This window comes from Papio anubis, chromosome 12 (assembly GCF_008728515.1).
Source record: "Papio anubis isolate 15944 chromosome 12, Panubis1.0, whole genome shotgun sequence".
NCBI lineage: Eukaryota > Metazoa > Chordata > Mammalia > Primates > Cercopithecidae > Papio > Papio anubis.
Genome location: NC_044987.1, coordinates 10,605,421 through 10,618,068, shown reverse-complemented (window position 1 = coordinate 10,618,068; position 12,648 = coordinate 10,605,421).

The following is a 12,648-nucleotide window of genomic DNA, read 5'->3' as shown; positions in this document are numbered from 1 at the left end:
AATGCTGGGTACAAGATGTTATCGTTTGGTGTCTTTGGCTTCTCTGTTGACTAAAAGGGTTCGATTTTGGTCCCCCTTCTTACATTTCTTTATTTTTTGGCTGAAATATGCTAAGAATGAGAAGTGAGCTATTGTTTTCATAACTGAATTCATTGAGAATCCTATCATACTGGGGAAATATGTTGCTGCGAACTTTGCTCTAACAGGGCTGTAAAGAGGATGATGGAAGAGTAGAGGGCAGAAGCAGAGACCAGTGCTTTTTCCCCACCTACACTTCTTAGAATTAGAGAGTAGTCAAGAAAGGACCAGAACAAATGAGCAACACTATGTCAGTGCCTCCAGCCAGTGGTTAAGCCTGCACAGCTCCTGGAAGGGAGACAAACATTTGCCTGGTCACTACTCAAACTCCTAAAAACCTCCTTCAGTGCGTTTCCCCCTTGTTTCCAGTAAACAAAAGCCTAAAAGGGAAGCTAGAAATACATCTCAAATTATTTCAAATTTATTCCAAATCGCAAGCCCTTCTCAAGCCTCTTTGAGTCCACTCTGAAGACCCCTTCCCATGCCTCAGTTTTCTGGTTGTAGCAGCATAGTCAGTAAAAACAGATGAATTTGTAAAGATAAAAGATGGGATCTGATTCCTTTTCAGATTTTCACTCATTCAGACGTTGTTTGATGAATAACTCTGTGCAAGGGTGAGGAATACAAAGTGAAAAAGATATGACCCCAGCTGCACCGAAATGAGAGTCTGCTGGAGAAACAAACAGACATACAACTAACTAGAACATCCCATCATTAAACTATGATCAAGATGTACAATACAGCAGAAAATCTGGAGTGCATTTTCCTCATTTGAAGAAAGGACCTTACAGCAAAGGTGTTGAAGATTGAAAATGTTATGTTGTTTGTTTTTTCAATATTAAGAATGGCTGAAGAGTCTTTTCCAGGGAGAGGCAACATACTTCTCAGTCTTTATATGTGAGGGGAGAGCGGTGAGAGATGATTATTTGGGCAGGTATCACTTAACTGTTTGCCATTTGTGACCAAATGCCTTTGCAGAAAAATAAAATTTAGTGTGCCTTCTGTTTTCAGGGTTCTTCTCCAGCTCAGTTCTTTGTTCATTGGATTTGATGTCTTGAACAAAAAAACTATATCCCTTTCTCCTTAAATAAGATGACTTTTCTGCTCATCCCAGTGGTTCTGAGAGATGCTGTTCTTAAGTCTCCAGGTAGTGTCTGAGTTCTCTTTCCTCCTAAGCAGTAGCCCAGAATGCCAGCCCCAACCTGCAGGTGTGCAGGCCCAAGTTGGGTGTGAGGGTGAGCTGATATTTTTCTGTGTTCTATAATCTAAGGGGTAGTGTAAGAAGAACTTGAGAAGAACTGTCAAAGGGAAAACCTCAAACCAGGTAGACAATCTAGAAGAATATTTAACCCACAGGGGCAAAGCAAGACAAAAAAATCAAGTGTCAAGACCAGGGAGGCCAGAGAAGAACAAGAATATTGAAGCAGAGGATCAGAGGATGTTTTGAGCAGAACAGGCTCCAGCATAGCCTTTCCTGAGACAATGGGTTGAAGCATGGTCTAAGAGGTGCATCCAAGACCTGATGCCAAGTGGATTCTAGTTTCTTTAAAGGCTTCTTTGTTCTCCCCCCATTTTGTTTTCTTTTTGCAAGACACTCCTGTATTTTCCAGTCACTGTTCCTTTTTGCTCTATTCTATTTTTTTTACAAAACTGATGCTGTTCTGAGTTTCACTTAGGTTGTTTTGTTTTACCTGTAGTCCCAAGAGCACAAAACTATGATGGGGGCATCCAAAATGAAAACCTATGATGTGGACACTAAAAGTGAACCTAAGGTGATGGCCACTGACGTGGCAGGGGAGGATTGTGAAGAGGGGTTTTCAAAGGAGCATTCACAGGGTCTGGGACCTGTTCTGTTTATTTCCTGCCCTCTCCCGGCCCTTGCTGGTTTGTTCTAAATCAAATTGATTGAAATGAATGAATAACCAGTCAGAAATAATGTTTTCAGTCACTCAATTGGCAATTCCTTTTGGTCAAGGATATTGACTCCACCTTTGCAAAAATAATTAGTCAAGCTAAGAGAATAGCATTATTACATTATATGTTGTATTAGTTCACTTAGGGTAAGAGGGGGAATAATACCGGTTATTGTTGGAGTGCTACACTGGTGAGAAACAATCGAGCCTACTCTATATCATTCCTTTATTTTACATTCTGTTTAAAAATATTATTTTAATTATTGTTTTGCTGATAAGCTATAATAATGATACCATTAAAAAGCCATTCTTTATTGTCCTGTTGGATGTCTGTTTTAAAAAAAGTTTTTATTAAATATTAAACATTTAGAAAATAATACTCATGAAAAATATGTAAAATATAAGGAAGTGTGATACAATGATACAATGAACACGTGCATCCCATTACCTAGTATTAAAAAAAAAGTAATGCTAGTGCCTTGGAAATTCTCCGTAGACCTTGGCCTGATCACACATTCATCTTTCTCTCTAGAAGTTATCATTCTCTCAAGTTTTGTGTTTATTATTCCCTTGATGTTATTTGCATTTCACTTGCTATGTTTGTGTCCCTACACACCTGTGTTGGTAACCCTTCTTTGCAAAGCTTTGAACTTTTATTAATATAATTCTACTGAAATTGGCTTTTTTCACTTAACTATTACATATATATTTCAATTTCCTCCCCTTTTATTTTTAGTTGACACATAATAATTTTACATTTATGAGATACAGAGTGATTTTCAATATGTGTACACAACGTGTAATGATCCAATCAGGGTGATTAGCATATCCATCACCTCAAACATTTATCATTTCTTTGTGTTGTGAATTTTCAAAATCCTCTCTTCTAGCTTTTTGAAACTATATAGTAAATTATTTTTTAACCATATTTACCCTATAGTGCTATAGAACACTAGAACTTCTTCCTCCATCTAGCTGTAACTTTGTATCGATCAACCAACCTTTTCTTATCCTCCATTTTCCCTTCCCCTTCCAAGCTTCTGGTAACCACAATTTTACTCTCTGCTTCTATGAACTTAATTACTTTAGCTTCCATATATGAGTGAGACTATGTGGTATTTATCTTTCTGTGCCTGACTTATTTCACTTAACATAATTATGTATTGCATATGTCTGAAATTAACTCATTATTTCCAAAGCGTAGTGTCTCATTGTATGAATATATAAACATATATTTGCTACTGTTTTTATCCATAAGTAAATAAGTATACATTTCCAAAATAGAAGAACTATTTTTTGTTTCTGTTTCTATCTTGAGACTGGGTCTCCCTCTGTGTCCCAGGCTGGAGTGCAGCGGTGCAGTCACAGCTCACTGCAGCCTCTACCTCCTGGGCTCAAGTGATCCTCAGCCTGCTGTGTAGCCGGGACCTCCAGCATAGGCCACCACGCCCGCCAATTTTTGTAGTTTTTGTAGAGACAGAGTTTAGCCATGTTGGCGAGGCTGGTCTCAAACCCTTGGGCTCAAATGATCCTCTCACCTTACCCTCCCAAAGTGCTGGGATTATAGGTGTCAGACACCACACCCAGCCCAGAACTCCTTTATTTTAAATTAACACGTTTTGATGAGTTTTTTGTACTTATTAATGTGTATACATATGGCACAAAGATACCATCACCAAACTCTCCTCAAAATTTCCTTCTACTAGGGCATACAGGAAACAGAACATTTTATTTAGTTTAGATATGTCCAACAGCAGACATTGAGGCAAAAGTTTGGGCCTAAGCAATTCGTTTGGAAGATGATCTCAGAGAGCATGATAAGGGAGTGAGAAAGAGAAAGGAAAGAACAGCCAACTAAGTGCATGCCTATGGTTTACCACTGTGGTGAACTGGGGCTTAATCCCACGGGGACCTCTGAAATACAGTGTATAACAACTTCTAAGCTGTCCCACTGGGGTGCAAAGGAAGCTGGGGTATTTTTAGTTGGTGGATGTTTTTGAGAGCATTAAGTGCTCCGGCCTGCTTCTTATATGTAAGCTGAAAAGAATTCTGTGGCAAGAGACTTTCCTCAGGTAGAGGAAATAAATGGGGATCCCTTAGCACACAAAGAAACTCTCTGAAGGTGACTTCTGGAGTGGGCTGAGGAGATGTGGACAGAGGCCCTAAGAAATGTTATGGTCATAATTTATTCACATTCTAAAGTAGTCTCTTTCCAGAATGGAAACCACATAATACTACTCTGTTTCTTTTGGATTTTCAATAATTGCTTGTTGCTTATAGGTTGAATTAAAATAATTCAGTACTGTAGCTGCAGAATTAACGATCAAAACCAACATATCTCTTTAGTCTCCTCAAAGTCATAAGCTCACCCAGCAACACCCCATTGCTCTCTTTCTTGTCATTGTTTAAATATACCACTTCATATTTTTATTCATACATTGATTTGTTATTTCAATAAACCATTATCTATTTGATACGTATCATGTTAAACACTGGAATTACAAAGATCTGTATGTCTTATTCTTATGAAGCTCATAGCTAAGGATGGGAGATAGCTACAGAAATAATTAAAATAATATGTGAAAAATATTTAATCAAAGTATATACAATTTAGAAAAGCAAAATGAAGGCAGAAATGATTAATTATGTGCAGATTTTAAGAAGACCTAAAACATTTAAAATAGATTCATTCACGATTCTGTGACTTAATACATTTTAATGTCCTCTCTTGGTGTGCCCTTCCCTGATTCCTCTGCTGGACAAACTTCTACTCATCCCTCAACACCCAAGCTAGCAAGTCATTTTCTTTAAAATTTTCCCATCTTAGACATTATTTCTTTTTTCTGCGTTTCAGTTTTATATCATGGCATAAAACGTTATCTTGCTATGTCAAAATAAGATTGGCAAAATGACTTTTAACAGTTAACTAGGGGCAGAGAGGTAAAGAAAATAAGACAGATGAGTAGTCACAGTTCAGAACTGTCCAAACCTTCATTTGTTGAATAAATAAGTGAAAGAATGGTTTGTGGAAACATTTCATTGATGATCAGCACCTCAGTCTATACATTTGTTAGATATCATTGAACATCTGCTAGGGACAGACTCATGCTGTACTTTGAGAAGAATACTAATATTTATGCTGACAGAGGTAACATAATCCGACACACATGATTTGAATTTCATCTTAACGTGTATAAACTTATGATTTTAACATGTTACTCGGCTAATTTAAGTTGTTGTATTGTAATTTGGTAAAATAGTAATATTTAAACCTACTTTGTTTAATTGTAAAGATTAAGTTAGTTTTTTAAAACATCAAAAAATGTATCTTTAATATAATAAAGATCTGATAAGTATGTTACCTTCCCCTCTTCTGTTTTTTTTTTAAAGAAAGCTTTTTATGTAAAAAAATAAAAATAAAAAATAATAGAAAATCAGTGTTCATGGTAAATGATTTTGGGCATATACCCAGTAATGATGGTACTTCTGTTTTTAGCTCTTTGAGGAATCACCACACTGCTGTCCACAATGGTCAGACTAATTTATACTCCCACCAACAGTGTATAACCGTTTCCCTTTCTCAGCAAACTTGCCAGCATCTATTATTTTTTCACATTTTAATGACAGCATTTCTCGTGTGGAATGGCATTTCATGGTGGTTTTGATTTGCATTTCTCTGATGATCATTCATGTTGAGTTTTTCTTCATATGCTTGTTGGTCACATGTATATCTTCTTTTGAAAACTGTTCATGTCCTTTGCCCAATTTTTAATGGGGTCATTTGCTTTTTCTTGTACATCTGTTTAAGTTCCTTATAGATGTTGGATATTAGACATTTGTCAGATGCATAGTTTGCAAAAAATTTCTCCCACTCTGTAGGTTGTCTGTTTCCTCTGTATATATATATATATAAATATATGTATATATATTTTTGTGCTGTGCAGAAGCTCTTCAGCTTAATTAGATCCCATTTGTCAGTTTTTGCTTTTGTTGTGATTGCTTTTGACAGCTTCATCATGAAATCTTTGCTCGTGTAGATGAGCAAAGAATGGTATTGTCTATGTCTAGAATGGTATTGTCTAGGTTGTCTTTCAGGGTTTTTAAAATTTTGGGTTTTACATGTAAGTTTTTAATTCATCTTGAGTTGATTTTTGTATATGGTGCAAGGAAAAGATTCAATTTCAATCTTCTGCATATGGGTAGCCAGTTATCCCAGCATCATTTATTGAAAAAGGAGTCCTTTCCCCATGGCTTGTTTTTGTCAGCTTTGTCAAGGATCAGATGCTTATAGGTGTGTGGCTTTATTTCTGGGCTCTCTATTCTGTTCTATTGGTTTACGTGTCTTTTTTTGTAGCAGTACCATGCTGTTTTGGTTACTGTACCCTTGTAGTATAATTTGACATCTGGTAACATGATGCTTCCAGCTGTGTTCTTTTTGGTAAGGATTGCCTTAGCTATTCAGGCTCTTTTTTGGTTCCATACGCGTTTTTTTTTTTTGTTTGTTTGTTTTTTTTTTTTTTTTGAGACGGAGTCTTGCTCTGTAGCCCGGGCTGGAGTGCAGTGGCCCGATCTCAGCTCACTGCAAGCTCCACCTCCCGGGTTTACGCCATTCTCCTGGCTCAGCCTCCGGAGTAGCTGGGACTACAGGCGCCCGCCACCTCGCCCGGCTAGTTTTTTTTTTTTGTATTTTTAGTAGAGACGGGGTTTCACCGTGTTAGCCAGGATGGTCTCGATCTCCTGACCTCGTGATCCGCCCGTCTCGGCCTCCCAAAGTGCTGGGATTACAGGCTTGAGCCACCGCGCCCGGCCCCATACGCGTTTTAAAATACTTTTCCTCTAATTCTGTGAAGATGTCATTGGTAGTTTAATAAGAATAACATTGAATCTGTAAATTGCTTTCAGCAGTATGATCATTTTAATGATATTAATTCTTCCTATATATGAGCATGGAATGTTTTTCCTTTCATTTGTGTCATCTTTGACTTCTTTGAACAGTGTTTTGTAATTTATGCTTTAGATCTCTTTCCCCTCCCTGGTTACCTATATTCCTAGGTATTTTATTCCTTTTGCGGCAGTTGTAAATGGAGTTGTGTGCCTGATTTGGCTCTCAGCTTGGGCATTGTTGATGTACAGGAATGCTAATGATTTTTGTACATTGATTTTTTTTATCCTAAAACTTTGCTGAAGTTGTTTATCAGCTGAAGGAGATTTTGGGCTGAGATTATGAGGTTTTCTAGATATAGAATCAAGTTTTTTGCAAACAGGGATAGTTGGACTTCTCTTTCTAGTTGGATGCCCTTTATTTCTTTCTCTTGCCTGATTGCTCAAGCCAGAACTTCCAATACTATGTTAAATAGGAACGGTGAGAGAGGACATCCTTGCCTTGAGGTGATTTTCAAGGGGAAATCTCCTAGATTTTGCCCACTCAGAATGATGTTGGCAGTGGGTTTGTCATAGATGGCTCTTATTATTTTGAGGTATGCTCCTTCTACCATAAAGACATATGCTTGTGAATGTTCATTGCAGCACTATTCATGATAACAAAGACATGGAATCAACCTAAATGCCTATCAATGACAGATTGGATAAAGAAAATGTGGCACATATATACCATGTAATGTGATGCAGCCATAAAAAAAGAATGAGATCATGTCTTTTGCAGAAACATGAATGGAACTGGAGGCCATTATTCTTAGCAAATTTACACAAGAACAAAAAAACAAGTATCGTCACTTATAAGTGGGAGCTAAATGATGAGAACTCATGGACACAAAGAGGAGAACAACAGACACTGGGGCCCATTTGAGGATAGAGGCTGACCAGAGGAGGGAGAGGATCAGAAAAAGTAACCATCTGGTGTAGCAGCAATGCTCATACGGGGGTACCAGCTGTTGGGTGGGGCCTGTCCTTTGCAGACCCCTGACCCAGCAACGGATGAAGTACACTGACTCACAGATACTCTGCTTTGTCAGTACAACTGAGTGTGTCCAAGCTGCTTACAGACTCCCTGCTGAGTCCTGTAAACAGTTGCAACTCAGCCTGATCAGCTAGTGAGACTCACATTTATTCAGTAAGATTAATTATCAAAGGCTTGAGTCAACACATTTAGAGGGTATTGACATTGTGGACTTCCCTAGTGGAAAGCACGTAAGCACCCAGGATACATCAAAGGTTAGTCTTAGATCACATGAGTAAAGAAGCTAGCTAGGTAAACTACTCTGCTTTCCTTTGTTACTACTTTAATTTGTTTAGTAAAGGTAAAGGGACCAGGTCGCCTTAGATCAGATCTATTACAGAAGTTATGCAAAATTCTCGGCCTTCCAAGAAGATAGTACCCAACTATCAGGTACTAGGCTTAGTACCTGGGTGGCAAAATAATCTGTACAATAAGTCCCCATGGCAAAAGTACCTATATAACAAACCTACACATGTACCCCTGAACCTAAAATAGATAAAATAAAATTAAAAAATAAAGAAAATTAACATTCAACTTATAAGCTTTTTCTTTGGAAACAACTCTTCAAGAATACTAGTGACAGTGTTTAAGAATGTGCCCGGCTTTGTGGTCAGACAGATCTGATTTTAAGTTTCCACAAAGTCACTGATCATTTGTGTGGCCTTAGACGGGTCCTTGGAGTAGAATCTTGTCAAATGTATTACAAGGAGGATCAAAGTACTTAACTCATATGGTTATTGTGAAGATAAAATTATGTTATCCATGCAAAATGCTTAGTGCAGAGCTTAGCATGTAGTACAAAATTAACGTGTAAGCCAGTCAGGCTTCGTAAAAGAAACAGAACCAATAGAAAAATTATATATAAAACAAGATGATAAGGAATAGGTTCACATGACTATGAAGGCTGAAAAGTCCCAAGACCTGCAGTTGGCAAGTGGAGGCCCAGTAGAGCTGATTGTGTGAGTTCAGTCTGAATCCAAAGGCCTGAGCACCAGGAGAGACAATGGTGTAAGTTTTAGCCTGAGGGCAGAGTCCCATGTTTCAGGTCAATCAGTCAAAGTACCAAAGTTGTGTCCTTCTTAGTGTTTTTGTTCTATTCAGGCCTTCAACTGATTGCATGAGGGTCACCCATGTTAGGGAGGGCAATCTGCTTTACTCATTCAAATGTCAATCTCATAAAAAAAGTCTTCACAAACACACCCAGAATAATGTTTGACCAAATATTTGGGCACTCAATGTCCAGTCAAGTTGACCGCCATAACCGATATTGAATATTGTATATAATAAAGCTTTCATTTTAATTTCAAATATTCACTTTAAAGGTTATTTTGTACTTATGCAATTTGTTGGGTTGAAACAAAATTGGATGAGGCTGTTTCCCATTATAGTTCTCAGAATTACTTTTCCTTCAAATGAAATTACTGAAATACTGAACCCTTGAACATGTGACTCCATAAAAGTAATAGTTATTGGAATTACACAGTCTGTGTCAACCCATTGTATATTTGGCCTTTAGCTATGCTAACAAACTATAGGTAGACAAAAAAATTATAGGTAAACAAAGACTTAGTAAGAAAAAACAAAGCAGCGAAAAAGACCCTGTTCTCAATTTGTCTCAAATCTTCAGGAAACATGAGAAATGGCAACTGTTACTGGTAAATAGTGCCAGAAATTAAGAATTTATCAAAATAATTTAACACAATCAACAATACAAGATTAAAGGTTACAAATAGGACTGAGATTAGATGAGCAAACTGATAGGTTTATTAAAATTGTAAGTGTAAATGGAACAAGATAAAGAGATAAAGCTACCATCAGGAATGTTTGAAATACCAAAAAAACTGTAAAATTTTGTTGTGGTAACTAAGATTTATAGAGCATTTACCCTGCTGTGAACACTATGCTTAGTCCCTTACAACCTTATCTCATGTGGGTCTTATAATAACCCTGTGAGGTAAGTCCTTATTGTTACTATCTGCTTTTTACAGTTTAGAAAAATGAGACTGAGAGCTTGAGCAACTTGCTCAAAATCACACACATGTCCTGTAGTCTTCAGCCCTCGTTTTGTCTGACTTTGAAGCCCAGCTGTGCTCCAATGCCTCTCATGTACAATGTATAATGTGTATTATTGGCCAAAGCAAGTGCTTTCCATAGTTACTCCTATTAACATCGTTTGTTAAAACTCAGAAAATGGTCACTGTTTTTTCAGTTGTGTAATGGAAAGCTCCTGGCAGGAAACACATTTACAAAAACTTCTGTTATCGCTGACATCAAGCTATAGAATCTCTCGAAGGGAATCATTGAGAATATTTTTTTTAAGTTAATTAACGTCAAAGGTATTCATTTCTATGAGATGCTTTTTATGTTAATTATGATTTTGGCTATTTTGCCCTTAATTGTTGGTTTCCATTTGTGAGCTGTGTCATGGGGTAAAGAGGATTAGTTAGTCAATGCAAGAAGGCTTGTTACAGTGTTTATATCTTGGATTCACTCTGCAATTGTTATTCCAAGGAAAAACTAATTATGAGTATAACGCATACATGTTATTATACAACCTCCTTTCCAGACACATGTTCATGGATAATTTCATTCACATCAGTTTTTTCGGCATTTCCAAGGTGAGGCTGATTTTTTCTAAATCGCTGCATTAAAAAGCAAACAAGCAACTTCCCCCCTCCTCAAAAAAAAAAAAAAAAAAAAACTCAGAAAACTAGCTTCCCTACAACATTACCTCTCCTGTGGGAGTTAGTGTTAAAAATGTCACTTGTCAATTGCAATACAATTAAATAGCCTTGGTTGAAATTCACAAGAAAGAACAGTGAAAATATGGAGTTTTAAATGTCAAAGCTCTAAGTGGCTGCATATTCTGAGTGTGGACTTTTCTCACTTCAAAGATGCATCAGTGGAACCTGTCAATCATATTTCATTCCTCAGAGCTGGCTTTGATCAGCACATGGTGAAAAGCTCAATTAAAACCCCACAGTTAAATTGAGCAGCAGGGCCAGGGTAAGTTATTTGAGACTTAGTGTGAATTTCAAGAGGGACTGTTAACCACGACAGTCCTCATAGATTAAATTAGGTACTTGCTAATTTTTTCCGTCAGTACTTGCTATGAACATGTATTACACCGCATGACAAACCGCCTCCCCACCATTCTGAAGCCCCAAAGTTAGAGGCACTTTAGGTTCTTAGTCAGTTTCATGACATTAGGGAGTATTTAATTACCTTAAATACCTACAAAGAAACACACACTACATACACACACACATACATGCACACACAATATATTTAATCAAGGTAACAATTTTGATAATACACCAATAGAATGAAATTTGTTGCTTTTAAGTAAATATTAGAAAAATCCTTTGGGGTCCACAATAACAAACCATCTCTATCAAAATAGAAGATAAATGCTTATGTCCTTATAAGTGGATGGAAGTGGATGGGACCTTGAGTGTCATGTAAAGCTTTAAAAAAAAGTATGATAAAACAACTGGACACAGGAAGACCTAACAGCCTACACAAAATAACACAGAAAAAGTGAGAACAAAGTGAGGTTCTCTGCTATCCAAGGTTACTTTAAGAAAAGGATTGAAATCTAATTCAGGATTTAAGTCTTCTATTGATTTTGTCTGATTTTGAATAAGATTTTATAATTATCTTTGTATTTGTCTTATCTATTGCACACATTGTAAATTCCCCAAGAATAGGCACTGTGTGCCCCGTATGTCTTCTACCACTAATCCTGTCTTTATTTCTACTGCAGTGGTTCAGCACAAGAGCCTGAGCAGAGCTGAAAGTCTATTAACTATTTTTAATATTGAGTTGGCTATCTCCTTGTAAATGATATCCTTATGTAGCCAGCCCTCAGGCCTCTGCCAGTCTCATTGCTTACAGAGCTGACCCTAGCCACTCAGAAGTCAATGGTGAATAGAATTAAAGAGAAACATTTAGACTTCACAACAAAAGCTTACCTACATGCACCATAATCATATCTTATTTTTATATATGATTATTAAACAGAACTTTTGAACTAAAAGGGACCTCAGAGATCACCAATAAAAACACAGCTCTTTTAAGTGAGGAAAAAAATCTACATAGCTAGATGAGTGTGCACATAAACAAGTACACTAAATTGGGAATTCTGCTTCTCATCAAGATATCTGAGGGATAAGTAGGTTTTCTCTTATTTTAACTAGCTGATATATTAATGTAGCAAACATTCATTGAGGATTTACAAAGATACTTAGCTAGGCGCGATAAAAATGTGAATCAGACAGAGGTCTTTATAAAATCAACTATGCAGCAAATTATATATTACCAGTCATAAGAAAAATATATTTAAAATTTGAAGTGGGTTCAAATGAGAAAGGTTAGTTTGATCTGGGTATATCAAGGTTGGCCTGAGGGAAAACTTGACATTCAAATTTAGCTTTACTGGCCTCTAGAATTTGAAAATTTGTGAATAGCAGTTGGTTTTAGAGAAAAAAATCCAGGAGAGACTAAGGCATAGAAATAAGAAGAAAATGAAAAAAAAATTAGTTCTTATTTATTTTTTCTTTAATTAAAGAAATCAATAACGTAGAATACTTAATATTATCTATTTATACTATTGTACTATTATACAGTATACATTATTTTTATTTTATATTATTATTATAGAATAGAACTTTATAGTGTTTATACTTATAGTATTATATA